General features: G+C 44.9%; 1 protein-coding gene across 3 annotated transcripts in view; it reads left to right on the forward strand.

Moving 5' to 3' along the window:
- Positions 1–15,948, forward strand: part of Camk1d (calcium/calmodulin dependent protein kinase ID) — a 398,518-nt gene that overhangs the window by 286,468 nt on the left and 96,102 nt on the right. The gene's annotated exons all lie outside the window — the stretch shown is intronic.

Genomic DNA, 15,948 nt, shown 5'->3' on the forward strand with positions numbered 1-15,948 from the left:
TTTTTGCATGTCTCTATCCCAGTGTCCCTCCCCCTCTTTCTCTCTGCCAGATGACCCACCTCCTAATACCACCTTAACTCATTAGCCATAGGTTGGTTTTTTATTGGCAGATGAAGCCTTTTTTATGCCCAGTGAGTGCATAAAAGATTGTCTACAGTCCTGAGGCATCCTTACTGACTTGAGTCTTTAATCATATGAAGATAGTTTCTTTCTTATTTATTCAGGATGTTATAATATTGACCTAGACTCCAAATTGTGCCACAACATTGTAGATACAGTTATAGAATACAGAAAAGATCACATTCCCATCAATTTTTAATTGTTTAGTATGGAAGTAATGCTCCCAGTATTGATGAGTTGGAATTCAAGAAAACTAATGTTTTATAACCTTGGTCCAGAAGGCTCACAATAGCTGTTTAGGTTGTGTGTTAGGTTTCCACCATATAACAAAACACCTAAGATAAGCATGAATAAGAGTTATATTCTGGCTGACAGTACTAGAAACTCCAGGCTTTAACTAGTTGAACCCAAGGGTTTAAGGCACAGCAAACTGCTCATCCTATTAGAAAGAAGCAAGCGAGGAAAAGAAGATAGGGCCACACAATCCCCATCAGAGGCATGCCCCAGTGGTGTACTCTGTGCCACCACTGAAGGTCCACGATCCCTTACAATGACACCATCCTTAAAGACACAGACCTTTGGGAAATATTCAGCATCCAACACCAACCAAGTAAGAAAGGCTATACAACATATATACAATATATATACAAGAGAGATATAAATGACTTGGGATTTTAGTGGAAAATGAAGTAACTGTACTATTGAGGAAAACATTACTCATCCCAAAGATACTTAAAATCAAACTCGACAGGCAAATGGGAGTTTCTCAGTTGGAGGAGAGAAGTTATAGTGGGTGGGACATGCCCCAGCTTCAGAACACCGCCTGGTATTTGCTTTGCTGTCAGAAGTAGCTGTACCTTAAGTGTCAATTGCTTCTTTCTGTTAAAAATAGAATGTAGAAAAAATAATAATTGCCATTATCTAGGTACCAATTAGTGGGGGCGGGCCAATTAGGCTTGTGCTGTAGCTTTAGCATATCAGAGAGCCGCAGTGTAATAATGTGCTTTCTTCTAATACTGAGACGCTTTTTGTTTTGTACTTGGCTTGGGTGGGGTGGCACACTTGAGCCGTGTGAGTTTCAGTTGGAGGCGCAGCCTACAAATACAAGTTGGCATCTTATAACCTCGTTCCATCATGAATGTGAAGTGGGAAGTAAGAAGAACAAGAAAAATAGAGGCTCAATCCAAGCACTGGTATTGGGGCAGGTGGCCAAAACCTGTGTCGGAAGGATGGCGGCAGCTGCTGGAGGTTTTTCTGTGACAGACATGGGATTCAGAGGAAGAGGCGGCTTAGCAGAAAGTCTAGAACATGAAGGTCAAAGGTCAAAGTTATTCAGCAGTAGCTCCCTGTCTCTAACCTCTCATAGGTTTGACATCTTTTATTGTGATGATGGCAGATGGGTGTCTTAAAGGAGCTCGGCACGGGGAGAAGAGCAGGGGTCTTTCAGACATGCTCTAAGGTTAGGCCCGCCCAGCCACGTGGTGTCAGCTAGCGTCTCTAAGCCTCCTTCATAGCTGTACACTTAGCCAGGACACATTCTCTCTCTCTCTCTCTCTCTCTCTCTCTCTCGCTCTCTCTCGCTCTCTCTCTCTCTCTTGCTCTCTCTGTGTGTGCATTGTGTGAGTATATGCATTGTGTGAGTGTGTGCATTGTATGTGTGCATTGTGTGAGTGTATATTTGTGTGTGTGAGTGTGTGCATTGTATGTGTGCATTGTGTGAGTGTATATTTGTGTGTGTGAGTGTGTGCATTGTATGTGTGCATCGTGTGAATGTATATTTGTGTGTGTGAGTGTGTGCATTGTATGTGTGCATCGTGTGAGTGTATATTTGTATGTGTGTGTGTGTATTTGTGTGTGCGCACACCCGGGTATACAGTACCTATCCATGCCTGTGGAAGCCAGAAGACAACCTCAGTGAGGTTCTTCCAGTACCATCCACACTTTCTCTTTTGAGATGGGGTCTCTCCCTGACCCTTGACTTTACTGATTTAGCTTGGTTGTCTGGCCAGTAAACCCCAAAGAGCTGCCTGTCTCTCCTTCTCTTAATGCCAGGACTGCAAACATACACCACTCTGCTGGGCTTTTCTTCCCCACTTGAAGGCTTGCATCAAAACCAAGACTTCCTGCTTCTGTAGTAAATACTTTACTGACTGATCTGTCTCCCCACTTTATTTTGAGGGTGGGAGACTCCTGAGGGTTTACATATCCTTATCCCAGACTCTGAGTCAGAGGAGAGACTCAGTAAGTGGATTTTCTCTCCCCTTACCTCTACCCTATGCACAGTTCCGCATTACTCCTTAGCAAAAGCAGAAAGCACGTGTCTGTAGCCTGGTCTATCATCATCTCACAGGTATCATCATCCCGTCAGCCTTGGCCTGTACGGCCCACCCTACAGTGTTACATCTATGCAATCTGGATACCATGGTCCATTCTCGATACTGCCCATACTGACAGTGCGTGTGACTGTGCTTGGAGGGACTGAGAGTCCTCGTGAAATCCGAATGTGTTTGTTTGCTGTCTTATAAAATATCTAGACTTTGAATGATGGTTGTGAGCTAAGAGGTCTTAAAAAAGTGGCTTAATACAGTCTGATGATCAGAAAACCATAGGGAGAGAAACGAGTAACCTCACGTAAGTACTTTCTTTTATCCAACCTCTGATCCTAGTTGGATGGTACCACTTGATTTTTGTTGCTATTCAACTCTGTAATTGTATATTTTGCTACTACTAGTATCTTTAATCTTTAGATGACTTCAATAAAGGAGTTGATCTATCTTTGCCTATACTTTAAAACAATTGGTCTATCTTGCTCCTCTCTAATAATGTTGATTTCCTAGAATTATTTTAGAGTTTATTTACTCTCAAGACGGTATAACTTCTACCACCATCACTGCCACCACCCAGCTTTGTGAGTGCCTGGACTGTTTAGTTCCTTCTAATTGGGGATGGCTGTTTAGATAGCATTATGGGGAATGCGATCTCCCTTACCTTGGACATGACTGGGTATTAAATATGGACACCTTGCTGGATGTGTTGGCATTTTGCTTTTTATGTTCATGATTGTAGGTTACGCTGAAGTTCTTAGGTTTCACGGTAAGACCTAAGTAAGATGCCAAGCTAGAGTTTCAGCCCCCTCAGTGCTCATTCTCTTCCATGTCTGCTCGTTCCTCTGGAAGTTTCTCAAGCAGCAGTAGTGTCTTCTCGACCTCACTGGTGTGACAAAACAGCCTAACAGAAGAAGCAACTTACTTCAGCTCAGAGTCAGGGCTTTGAGCCCTCAGTGTCCTTGATTCTGGATGAGGCAGGACCTCATGTTGGCAAGAGTGTCTGCTCACTTTGTGACAGACAGGAAGTGGAGGAGGGAGGGGACGGGGATGAGACAATCCAAGAACCCAGCTTTAGTGAGCTATTCCTTCCAACTAGGTGCCACTTCCCTAACTTTCTAATACCTCTCAAAATACCATTGCCAGCTGGAGACTAAGCCTTGAATGCACAAGCTGATGGCAGATGCTGTTCATTCAATCCACACTGCTCCTCGAGTCCTTTGTTTAAAGAAACATGCTATGCGCAGGGATCTATATACAAAGACAATCTTTTTTGTTTGTTTTCTTTTGATGTTCTCCATGTTGTAAAAATTGATTTGAGCTTAATGTCCAGAAGGGACATCCAGTGTCCAATGACAACTGAAAGAGGCATTCATTCAGTATGGAGATGTTGGCCAATGACTGAGTCATATGAACTCTTTCCAGGAAGCTCTTTGTCAGCCTAAAGTCTTGGAGAAAATGGAGTGCCCACTGCAAGATGATTGGGAAGATCATTGGTCATGTTATTCATTCAAATGATTATGTTTAAGCTCTATACAGGACCTTCGTTATTGCCTTCTCTATCCATTAAACAGAAGACCATGGCCAGTGAGTAACTTTCAGAATAAATCTCCTTTATAACCATTTATCAGTGGTTGGTTAAAAACCCAGTGTCCAAGAATAATTTTGAACCTGATTTGCACTTTTGTCACAGTGGCCTGAAAGCCTCTGCAGCATGAAGAATTTTTACCACCTATAGTCCCTTTATCTCCTGAGCCAAGGTATTGATGTCACTCTCCATGGATCGATCGGTATCAGCCTTGTTATACTCACCTATCATATGAATCCAGAGTAGAAATGGAAGCGCACACTGTGCTAGTGAATACCTGGGTGCATCAGCAAATGGCTGATGCTCTTCTGTGACCCAGGCAATAAGGACACAGTGTGAGGAGGTGGCCCCAGAAATCAAATGAAAAATAAAAGTTGTTTGTGGCCGGGTGCACAGATGCTAATTCTAGCTTAGGCAGGCTGATGCAGAAATGGGTGGATCCTTGGGGCTAGTAGAATGAGAAAGATTCCGACAAAATGAGCAGAAAGTGAGGAATGAAATCTGGGGTTGTTCTCTTGGCCTCCACGTGAACATGCACACATGTGCACATGAGGGGAAGTATGACCTGCACACATGCGTGCACACACACATACTCATTAAAACAGAGGCTCTTTTAGGATTGAGTTGAATTCTATTGCTACTGTGCTACTAGTACCTGACTTACTGTGATCTGTAGGAGGATGATTACAGCCCTTCTTGGAAATTTCCACTGAACTGCAACCTAAATCTTGATCCGAAGCTATGGCAGCCAGAAGGAAGAGCAGAAAACCAATGCACGGAAGGGTTAAAGAGACTGCTGAGCTCTGCTGAGGGCCTGTGTTGCTGGGGCGGCTTGCTGACCTGAGAACTGCTGGTCTGGAGAAGTGTGGGGATGAGGTGGGAGCTTTTAGCAGCTTCTCAGAGCAGCCAAGAGCTCTGCTGCTCCAGCCGTGAACTGTGGTGGGGGAGGGGAAGGGAGGCCGGCATCTTTTGGGAGAAGGTGGCAGCCCCAGTGCAGGCCAGCAGAGATCCCTTTTTCTTGTGAGCCCTCCCCCCGACCCCTGGGGTGAGTCACCTTCTGGAGGCGGTGAGAACTTGATTGTGGAGGCTCTGGGAAAGCCCACATGGAATCTGGAGCCTCCGCAATTATATAAATGGAAAGTTGAAAGGGGGGGAAAAGATGCGCAGGGTTTGTAAAGATGGTTACATTGTAGCTGAGAAAATGCTTGGCTGAGAAAATGTGCGGAGTGCTGTGGAGATGCTGGAAGATTTTTTTTCTTGGTAGAGGGAGTCAGAAGAGACCAGGCCCCGCCCACTTGCTTTGAAAAAAAAAAAAAAAACACAAGTAGAGAAGATTGCAATGAAGTGTAGACCAGAGAAGGAGATGAAAATAGAAATTTGAATGCATTGAATGGCCTTCTAAATCTGAGGAGGGGATGAAAAGGGTTTGGAATTGAGACTCTTAGCCGAAAGCTTTGAGTCTGCCAACTGAAAATGGCAAAAATACATCTTACAGGAAAGGAAACCCCATACATACCTCAGGGATAGAGAGGGGCCTAAGAAGAAGCCCTGTGCCTTCCTCAGGAAAGCCAATAGCCGCCTGTTTCCTCTGTATGGCGCTAGCCATGAAAATTGCTATTTATTCTTTAGTAGCCAGAAGTAGGCATATTTAGCAAGAAAGAATATACAGGAAGCTAGAAGGAAGAGCGTTGGCGAATGTGGACTGGGCTGGACTATCGTGTTTATTTCACCTTTTAAATTCTGGTTGCTGCACTTATCAGTTGATGTTGTTGTTAGTGTGTTTTACTGGCTTTTGTTTTGTTTTATTTTATTTTATTTGGTGCTTTTTTCCCCCATTGTTTACAAGTTTCCTTATTCCTTTGGTTGTCCTATTATGAGGTGTCCCCCACAGGCTCATCGTATATTGGACACTTTTGTCCCAGGACAAAAGCCAGTGGGGGTACATTATGGGGGTCGCCACCCGCAGGCCTTTTGTCTCTACCCCTAAACTCCCACCACAGGATCGATCCTCTGCCCAAGCTCTGAGAGCTGACCACCGGGGACTTGAGCCGCTTTCCCCCAACTCCCTCCTCCCCTAAGTCATTTCTGTCAAATATTTGGTCAAAGGGATGAGGAAGTTAAGTATACTTATTATAGGGATTACTTACAGCCAAAAATGAAGTTAGACTACCAGTAGTTTACAGAGAGAAGTTATGGGAAGCCCTACAAAGCCAATCATGGAAATGTAAGCCAAGAAGCAGGGGCTACCGTGGCGGTCTTTCGTGAGCGCCTCTTGGTTCTTTGTTTTGGATACACGCACAGTTTCTACTCATTGCCCAGTGGAAACACAAATATCACACGATGCTCGCATGGCGACAGAGATTTTAGTTTTCTAGAGAGGCTTGCTCACCCGTGGGGCTAGCCCAACCCTGCTTATGTTCCTGCTCTGTAGACTCCTTCCAAGACTCAGTGCTCCCTGGCCAGCAGTAGGCTGACGAGCCAATAGGATCCTCCGGCCTCCACTTTGCTGGGACTGAGATTACAGGCCTCCCCTGGCCCTTTAGAGGTGTCACTTCTGGGAGCTAGTCTTCATGTTTGCATGACAAGTACTTACGACTGAGCTATCTTTCCAGTATCTATTTCTGACATCTTTCAGACTTAGAAGCAAGTATTGATACTATTTTGTTTAATCCAACTTGGGTCACATATAAGAGAATGCATTTCAATGCACGTGCGATAGGCAGTGCCTTCAATCTTTTAAATTTACGTGAGCATTTTGCAGTTGTGGAATCCTTTCATGACTCCGAGCCGCTTACCCTTCAGTTGCCTACAAAGAGCAGTTTGCAGACTCTCCCTGGCTCTCTACCACTCCCCTGGGAGAGAAACCAGGAAGTGAAGCCTAAGCCTCATTTTCCAGTAGAAAGTGCTCCCCAGATGTGGAAATTGTTTAAGGTCAGTAGCTCTTCAGCAAAGAAGGCAAGTTTTCCATCCGCAGATCTCTGGATCCTTAATCAAGGTCTCAGGCAACACAGGCAACCTCTTATCTATAGGACTTGGGTTTCCTTCTTCTATCCATGGCCTGGGACAAGGTAGCTCCTCTTCTGACATCAGCATCTTCTGTTGAAACTCTAACACGGTGCTGAGAACATTTCAGAAGACACCATGGCATGTTCTCCTTTCTCCCTCCGGCCTCCTTTCCAATTGTGTCTTTGTTCCTTCTTTCAACAATTCCTCTGCCAACCATCATGGAAACCGTTGAAAAATTACCAGGGGGAGGGTGACCTGAGAGTACTGTTGCCCTTCTTATAATCTGAAAGGGGGCAAGCTGAAGCCAAGCTATGATAAGGGCAGGATAAGAATGCATGTCTTCTGAGGGCAAATCCTTGAGGGTAGGTGCTTAATAGAAGGGCTCACAAATGGTTGGGATGGCTGGTCAGTTCCTTGGCTGTGTTCTGGCTGCCAGTCACTCTATTTTCCATTTAACACACAGATTCCCTTGTAATTCTCCTCTGTCATTTGGTTTGTTTGGTTCAAATGGACTGACGTCCCTGGACGCCCCATTATCTTCAGGTGTTTTGGGGAGCCTGGGACTCCAAAATGGAGAGGGGGAAGAGGCGGTTCTGCCCGCCAGCCTCCTGCAAGGGCAGTTTAATCTGTGTTTTCTGAAATCATCAACAGCCTTCAGCTCTGGGCTGTTGGTACCTCGTGGCTCTTGCGCCATCGGGTAGTGGGTTGGGACAGGATAGAGATGGTCACTCTGATGACAGCAGAGAAGCGGAAGTCCCAGCTCCTGGGTGGAGCATCCCACGCACGAGAGCACATCTGTGGCTGGTGAACACGGAAGGAGACCGCGGGTGTGAACTCCTCGTGTGGAAGCAAAGCTATTACAGCGTAGGTCACTTGTTTTATTTTCCATGCGTCTCTCCTGTCTGGAGAGGGTTCCCTGTAATTTACCTGTAAGTCGCAATGCTAGAGGCCTCTTTCTAAACAACATAAAGGAACACCTGTGTGCTGACTGATATAGATGCTGCTTTATTAACTTCTTTTAATAATTCTGAGATGAGCATTTGTATAAAAGGTGCAAATAAAGCCATTTCCTCCGACTTATTCTGCAGCGGGATTCTAGCCGGTGATGGGGTTTGGGACAGTGGCATATGAATAGAAGCAGTGTGAACCAGGCCTACCTCATCAAGGCCTCCCTGTAAAATCGGTTGTGCTTTTCTTTTCACGAATCACCCATGACCTCTCTTAATTTACATGCTTGTGACCCAAGGAATGACAATATGCATGTAAAGTTTTTGGATTTACATATTTATATGTATGCGTATTTTGCCTGTAGGCATGTATGTGTACTATATGTGTGCCTAGTACTCACTGAGATCAAAAGACAGCACTGGACTCTCTGGAACTGGAGTTACAGATGGCTGTAAGCCACTGGGTGGGTACCTAGAACTGAACTTGGGTCCTTTGTAAGAGCAGCAAGTACTCTTAACCATTGGATCGTGTCTCTAGTTCCCTTCCAAGGTATATTTTTGCAGAAGGGTGTCATAGCCTGGTTGAGATGGAATAACAATGCTTTATGCTATAAACACACACACACACACACACACACACACACACCTTCCTGTTGGAGAAGGTGACACGTAAGCCACAGGGTAGAACACCCTGAGCCACTCCTGGCAGCAAGGCACCAATTATAAACCTATAGCTTCATATGAATGGAAAATACATTTCTATTGCACTCTTTAGTATTTTGGAGTCTCCAACCCCCCCCCCCAAAAAATGAGCAGTGCACAACTACCAGAGGTTGTCATAAGTAGAGAGCAGAGTTTTTAAAAAGTGTGTGTTTGTGTGTGTATGTGTGTGAGTACAGAGCTTGTTGTGGAAGCAGGAGGCCCCGAGGCCCCTGGGTTCGCTTCCCAGACCACCCTGAAAGAGCTGGGAGCAGAACTGTGTACCTGTAACCTCAGCGCTGGGCAGGCGGACACTGGCGCTTAATTTCCTGGACTCTCTGTCTAGCTGGCTACCAGAACCAATAGGCGCTGAATAAATGTGAGAGGCTTCCTCAAAATACAAGGGAGGTGGCATCTTGAGGAAGAACAACTGAAGTTGACCTCTGACACACACAGACACACACACACCCTCACACACGTCTCCTTCCCTTCCTCCTTTCTCCTCTCCTCCTCTTTCTCCTCCCTCCCCACCCTCCCCTTTCCCCACACACATACAGACAAACACAGACACAGACACAGACATACACACACACACACACACCAAGAGACACTTAAGAATTCCAAGAGCACGGTAGAGTACATCGTGCATCCCAGCACTTGGGAGACAGGCAGGTAGATCTCTGTGAGTGTGAAGTCACCTTAAACCACACAGCTAGTTCCAGGCCAGCCAGGACTCCACCGTGGGACCCTGTTTCTAATCAGACAAACAAGTAAACATCCAATGGCAGCAGTAAGTTCCAGCTACAGTCCTCAGAACTTCCTTCGGTGGTTGATGATGGACAGGACAAACCTACTTCTGACAAGACTGAGTAAAACTGGATTTACAAAGATATTCCCACCCCAACAGAGTTCCTGACATGAATGTCGGCGTCGCTTAAAGCTTACTGTTTAGAGAACCAGAGAAAGAGCTTGTAAATACCACTGTTTGCCACCCAAGCCACTAACTGGCTTCACTCATCCCAATATCTTAATGCTCAGAAACAGACAAAAACCCTTGTATCACTGCCACCCACAAGTGTTTGCTGAGATATCTATAAGGACACTGTGTGTGGTATAGATTTCTGTTGTGTTTGACATTTGGTCAGTCGTAATGGAAGTTTGCATCAGCCATTGATACTGGAAAATACAGACCTTTCTGTGTGTGAATATTGCTTGTATATTGTATGATAAAATCAAAATCTGTTTCCACCCAACCTCTCAGATACTTTCCTGAAAGTTCTTCCTCTCTCCTTCAGCCTCGTCACTTCCTGTAAATCTCAGTTGATAAAGTCTCTGGTCTTGCAATTCAGAGAGCAGTTTCTGACTAAAACCACACAAGAAACAACTTCCTCAGAGAAGATGGTGTGGTTTTTAAGACCCAGATAATTACAAAGTGTAAGCTTGGTGACTGGAATAGAGGCGCCACCTACAGGGAGGAAGGGGGAAACACACCGGGAGACGCTCCTTTCCAAGCAGGACAGATATTTAAAGTGAAAAGAAAGCCCAGACTCAATGTGATAGAAAGCAAAGGGTCACAAGAAATCCTCTGCAGACAGCAGAAAACAGCAAGAGCTCAGGCAGTTCCTGCCTCCCTGTTGCAGCTGGAGTTTCCATAACGATTTACATTGTAATTTCATTTATATATTTTTCTTTGTTTGCAGACCCTTAAATGTCCCCCTGGCTGCTTTCTGCTAACTGCCAAATGAGGTTATCTTAGAACAGCATGAAGTGTATTCTGTGCTGGTGTAGGTTACTGTGTTGCCAGTTTACATAGGGCAGGGAAGGATGCCGGGTTGAGCTGTTGTCCTGGGAAGACACAGGTCTGTGCTCTTTCTAGTAGATCTCCGCCCCACCCCCACTCATCTATTCCCATTGTGACCTCAGAGCTAGTCCAGAACAAAGGGACCCCAGGTGGTGAGAGCCACCAGAGGGTTTATTTGATATGCGATGAAAAAAAATGACTTGGCCCAAAATAAAATTCTATAAAACTCTATTTGTACACGTCCTATACCAGTGACTTGGTTTTCTTGGGAAGACCAAGTTTTATGTATTTGTCTCCCTTGCCATTAGTTCAAGTGCCATTCCAGATTTTTGTATAGAAAGAATGTTCTCTTAGCTTGGTTTATTGTCCAAGTCTGCTTCTTGAGTTTTTTGCTTTCTCTGCGCCCACACGTTGAATGTTCATGACCCCGTGGGAGTAAGGCGGTGCAGACAATAACAGGAGATGCTTTTGAGAATTTTATGAAGAAGCCCAGAGCCATCCTAAGGGCAACGACAGGGACCACCTGAAGCTCCTGGAGGCAAGAGGGGCTGAAGTTTTCTGGAAGCATCGTTCTGCAGACCTCATTGTGATAGATTCACGGGCGTTATGCTGTAGAGCTGAGAGTCCCTGAAGCCAAGTGGAGAGCAGGCCCCAGGACAGATGTGCACAGCAAGACCACAGAAAGTCCAGCCTTCACAACGGCCGTTCTCACGCTGTGGCTTGTGACCCCTTTGGGGGCTGCATATCAGATATTTACACTACAACTCCTAACAGGACCAAATGACAGTTACGGAGTAACAAGGAAAATAATTTTGTGATTGGCGTCACCACAACATGAGGAACTGTATTAAAGAGTCGCAGCGTAAGGAAGGTTGAGAACCACTGATCTACCGGAGCAAAACATCTGATGGTAGCCAATACCTGAAATAGCATTGACTTTACACCACCTGGAGGCTGCAAGTCCAAGATCAGAGTGTTTGCTGATCAGCCGTGGAGGAGGCCTCTTCTTCTGGTTCTGTGCTCTCATATGCTGGGCACAGAGGGCTCCAATGTCTCTCCTCATAAAGGATGCTAATCCCATCCTGCCCCTCACTATCTAACCCAAAGGTCCCATCTCCTAATATCATCACTTCAGAGGATGGAGTTTCACAATAGGCATATTCAGTCCGTGTGTCCGGAAGGCTGTGATTAGCTTGTTAGAACCTCTACACACACACCGCCCCCTACTGGTGAAGAGAGGAATGAAGGAAAGGGCCCTGCAGTTAGGACTTAGCAGGTGCAGGTTTCATGGTTAATCTGACACCTTCGCAGCCAGAGACCACTCTGTAAAAGGAAGCTGCATAGCCTTATGGGAAGTGCACAGAAGCAACCTTGTGGTCATTGGTTGCTATTTCTACTCTGTCCTGGTCTTCTGCATGCGTCTGTGTTAAAAAGTCAAATGGCACCGGACAATGGTGGTGCACATCTGTAATCCCAACATTCAGGCAGGCTGATCTTTGAGTTTAAGGCCAGCCTATATAGAAAGAGCTGCACAGAGAAACCCACTGGTGGCACCCACCCACCCCCAAAAGAAGTCAGATGGCAGAGGCTCACGGAGGACACCCAGACTTAATTTAGATCTTATTTGACAGTCAGGTTTCCATCACCTTGTGGCCAGAGGTCGCTGGATGTTGTGATTGGATTCCCTGTGTTCCTCCAAAATTCTGAAGGTGTCTTCTTCACTTGCTGACTTTCACAGCGAGAGCAATCAATGAAGGTTCATGTGCTGTGTGCTAGCCGCTGCAGATCTCTGCACACCTGCTGCTTGGGATTCCAATGAAAGGCCACAGAGTAAATGCAGGCTTTGGCCAATGTTTGCCGAGATCTAAATAGTGAGAACAGTCAGGCAGGTCTCTGCTGCAGATGTTTGCAAGAGCACACAGTCACAAATAAAGCCCCACCACCAATAGCCCAACAGCTAAACCTATGCCAACTTCCCAACATACTCAGCCTGGATCTTTTTATAGGAAAAGAATCCCATTCTTTTCCTATATCCACAGGCAGAATGCCTATTGGATTTCACTAATTCATAACAAAACATGTAATTGTTGAGTGGACTCAGGTCTGCTAAGTAGCATAGTGTTTGTTTTCCTTTAGGCAAAATTATTTGGAAAGGTAAATGATAATCAGAAGTGCTTGGATGGGTGGTAGGAAGCAGAAGGGAGGTGTTACCTTGCTCTGATAGGATCAGAAATTACTGTTGTGGGAAATATGAAAGAAAAATAGAACTGTTTCGTTCCTGCACTTGCACCTCAATACTCTCCACTCTGGCAGGCTGGCCAGCCATGTATTGACAGGCAATGGCTGACCTGTTTTGTTTTGTTTGTTATTGTTTGCTGTTTTATAAATTTTGTATTAGATATTTGCTTCGTTTATATTTCAGATGTTCCACTTTCCTTGTTACCCATCCAAAAATCCCCTATCCCATCACCCCTTCCCCTGTTTATCAACCCCCCTCCTACTTTCCTGACCTGGCATTCCCCTATTCTGGGGAATTGAGCCTTTACAGGAACAATGTCCTCTCCTCTCATTGATGTCTGAAAAGGTCATCCTTAGCTACATATATAGCTGGAGCCATGGGTCCCTCCATATGTACTGTTCGGTTGGTGGTTTTGTCCCTGGGAGCTCTGGAGGCACTGGTTGGTACATATCGTTGTTCCTCCTATGGGGCTGAAAACCTCTTTAGCTCCTTGGGTCCTTTCTCTAGCTCCTCCATTGGGGACCCTGTGCTCAGTCTATTGGTTGGCTATGAGCCACAGGTATTTTGATTCTCCTTCTTGAGCTTCATGTGGTCTGTGACTTGTGTCTTGGGTATTCCAAGCTTTTGCACTAATAACATTTATCAGTGAGTGCATACCATGTGTGTTCTTTTGTGACTGGGTTACCTCACTCAGGATGATATTTTCTAGTTCCATCCATTTGCCTGAGAATTTCATGAAGTCATTGTTTTTAATAGCTGAGTAGTGTTCCATTGTGTAAATATAACACATTTTCTGTATCCATTCCTCTGTGGAGGGACATCTGGGTTCTTTCCAACTTCCAGGTATTATAAATAAGGCTGCTATGAACGTAGTGGAGCATGTGTCCTTATTACATGTTGGGGAATCCTCTGCATATATGCCCAGGAGTGGTATAGCTGGGTCCTCCGGTAGTACTATGTCCAATTTTCTGAGGTGCCCTCTTAGTGATTGCCCCCCCTTACCATGCTCCCCTTGCTGGATCGCTCCACTCTCACCCCTTCCTGATCCCACTGTCTCTCTTTAGCATATGTATCTGAGTGACTACTTACTTTGGTTCAAAGCAGTTACCAAGCAAGCACCACCATGTGGAATTCAAGCAGTGATCATGTTTACATATGTCTATCCCAGAAGATTTCCAATCTATTTGTATTTCTAGTAACAGATATAAAACAGATGTAGATTTTCTAATTATTCTTGGACTTCAAGACATAGTTGTGCATGAAATATTTCTCACATACCTTATTGTTTGCCCGTCTGTCTGTCCATCCATCCATCCATCCATCTGTCATCTACTGACTTACTTATGAGGCACAGTGTCATATTGTCCAGGCTGACTCCAGATTCACTGTTTAGTAGATGGTTTAGATCTCCTGCTCCTCTGCCTTGCTTCCCAATGACAATGGTGTGATTCCATACCCACACCATATACCCTTCCACTTTCTATTCTTTAACAGTGGCCTAGGTAGACTCATTAGCAACCACGTATGGCTCTGTGTAAGAAGTTCCCCTCTTGTCTCATTTCAGGTACAATACTAACATGTAGTGACATTTTGGGATTTTGGTTTCTTTTTAAAAAAAGTACAGAAATGTTATAAGAACATGTTTTGGTTTTAATCTCAGGTATGGAGATACAGGGCTGCTTCGGAACTGTTCGTAGCAGCTAAGCTGGCTGTGATTTGCCTCGTGCTCCCACAGAGGCATGGTTTTGCCAGCTACTGATAGTTTCTGCTTGTGATGTTTGGAATTCTGGGAACTTTTTCAGAGGGTATATAAATGCTAGAGCCCTGCTAGGTGGGTGGGTAGTTGTTGGTTGTTCACAGGACTGGCTGCTGTTTGCTGGTAGTTGTGCTCAAAGACGAAACTGAAGGGGAGAAATTACATCCAGGGATCTCTATCTCTACTTTTTCTTTCTTTCCCTCCCATTCTCTCTCTCTCTCTCTCTCTCTCTCTCTCTCTCTCTCTCTCTCTCTCTCTCTTCTTTCTTTCCTACCTAGTGATGGGAGTGAAACTTGGTAGATAAAGGGTTGGGGAAAAAGAAGAACCTACAAAGTAGCTAAGAACAGCTAAGCTAGTATTCTTTACCAGATTACTTCTGTGGCATTACTTTTATAGATAATAAAATACTTTTATTGATGGTGATGATGATGATGATGATATGAATGTTCCCCAGATATTCAAATAGAGAAATAACTGCCACTTGCTGATTTGATGCTGCTGGCCACAATACAAAGCTCTAATAGTGTATGTGAATATTCTCTCTCTCTCTCTCTCTCTCTCTCTCTCTCTCTCTCTCTCTCTCTCTCTCTCTCTCTCTCTCTCCTCTCTCTCTTTCTCTCTCTCTCTCTCCTTTTTCCTGCCTGCCTACAAAGGGCAATTCTACTATAGGAGATTGTTTTTCAGTCAATGTACAAAAGTTAGTGATGTCTATTCCTTAGACTGGATTATCCTTGAACTTGGGGAATGATATTTTCCTTATTTAAGTACAGGTAGTAGAGTAGTCATTGAATGTCTGTGATGTGTCAGGTCCTGTGCCGAGTGTGCCTCTGTCTCCAGGTTCTAGTAGGTTTCATGGAAGGTGTCTTGTTCTTGGGCACGCCAATCACACTATGGTGGTCATTTTCTCATCCCGTTAGAAGTGGGTTTCTTCTCCTAGCACTAATGACATGTTGGTTGGATATTTTTGTTTCTGTATAGAGATGTCGTGTTTACTGTAGGATGCTGAAAAAATGTCCTTGTCTTTTCCTACTTGCAGATGCCAGTAATATTCTTTAGTCCCCAAAGAAAGAATTATCCCCGGGCATTGACATATGTCCCTAGGTGAGGGGGCAAATTCACCTGCAGCTGAGAACTGTCGTGCCTTACACCTGCCGAGCTTCTGGAATTTGCTAGAAAACTCGGCATTGGGCCTACCTACTTCTGAGTATTTTACCTTGAGGCAATTTGTTACTAGGAACTGTGCATGGAGAGAAAGGGCTACGGGAGGGAGCCATGGTTTTCTCCTGACAGCAAGTACGTCACTTGTACAAGGGTCAGGTGTAGGGATTGCATCTCTTTGACTACAAGGACTCCAGATTCTAAGGCTTATAACTATCTGTGAACAATTCTTACAGAGATCAGCACTGCAACTCAGTGTTTCGCCTCCAAGTCCCCAACAGCCTTTGCCTGTAGATCACCTCTTATGGTG

Source organism: Apodemus sylvaticus, chromosome 14, assembly GCF_947179515.1.
Source record: "Apodemus sylvaticus chromosome 14, mApoSyl1.1, whole genome shotgun sequence".
Classification (NCBI taxonomy): Eukaryota; Metazoa; Chordata; class Mammalia; order Rodentia; family Muridae; genus Apodemus; species Apodemus sylvaticus.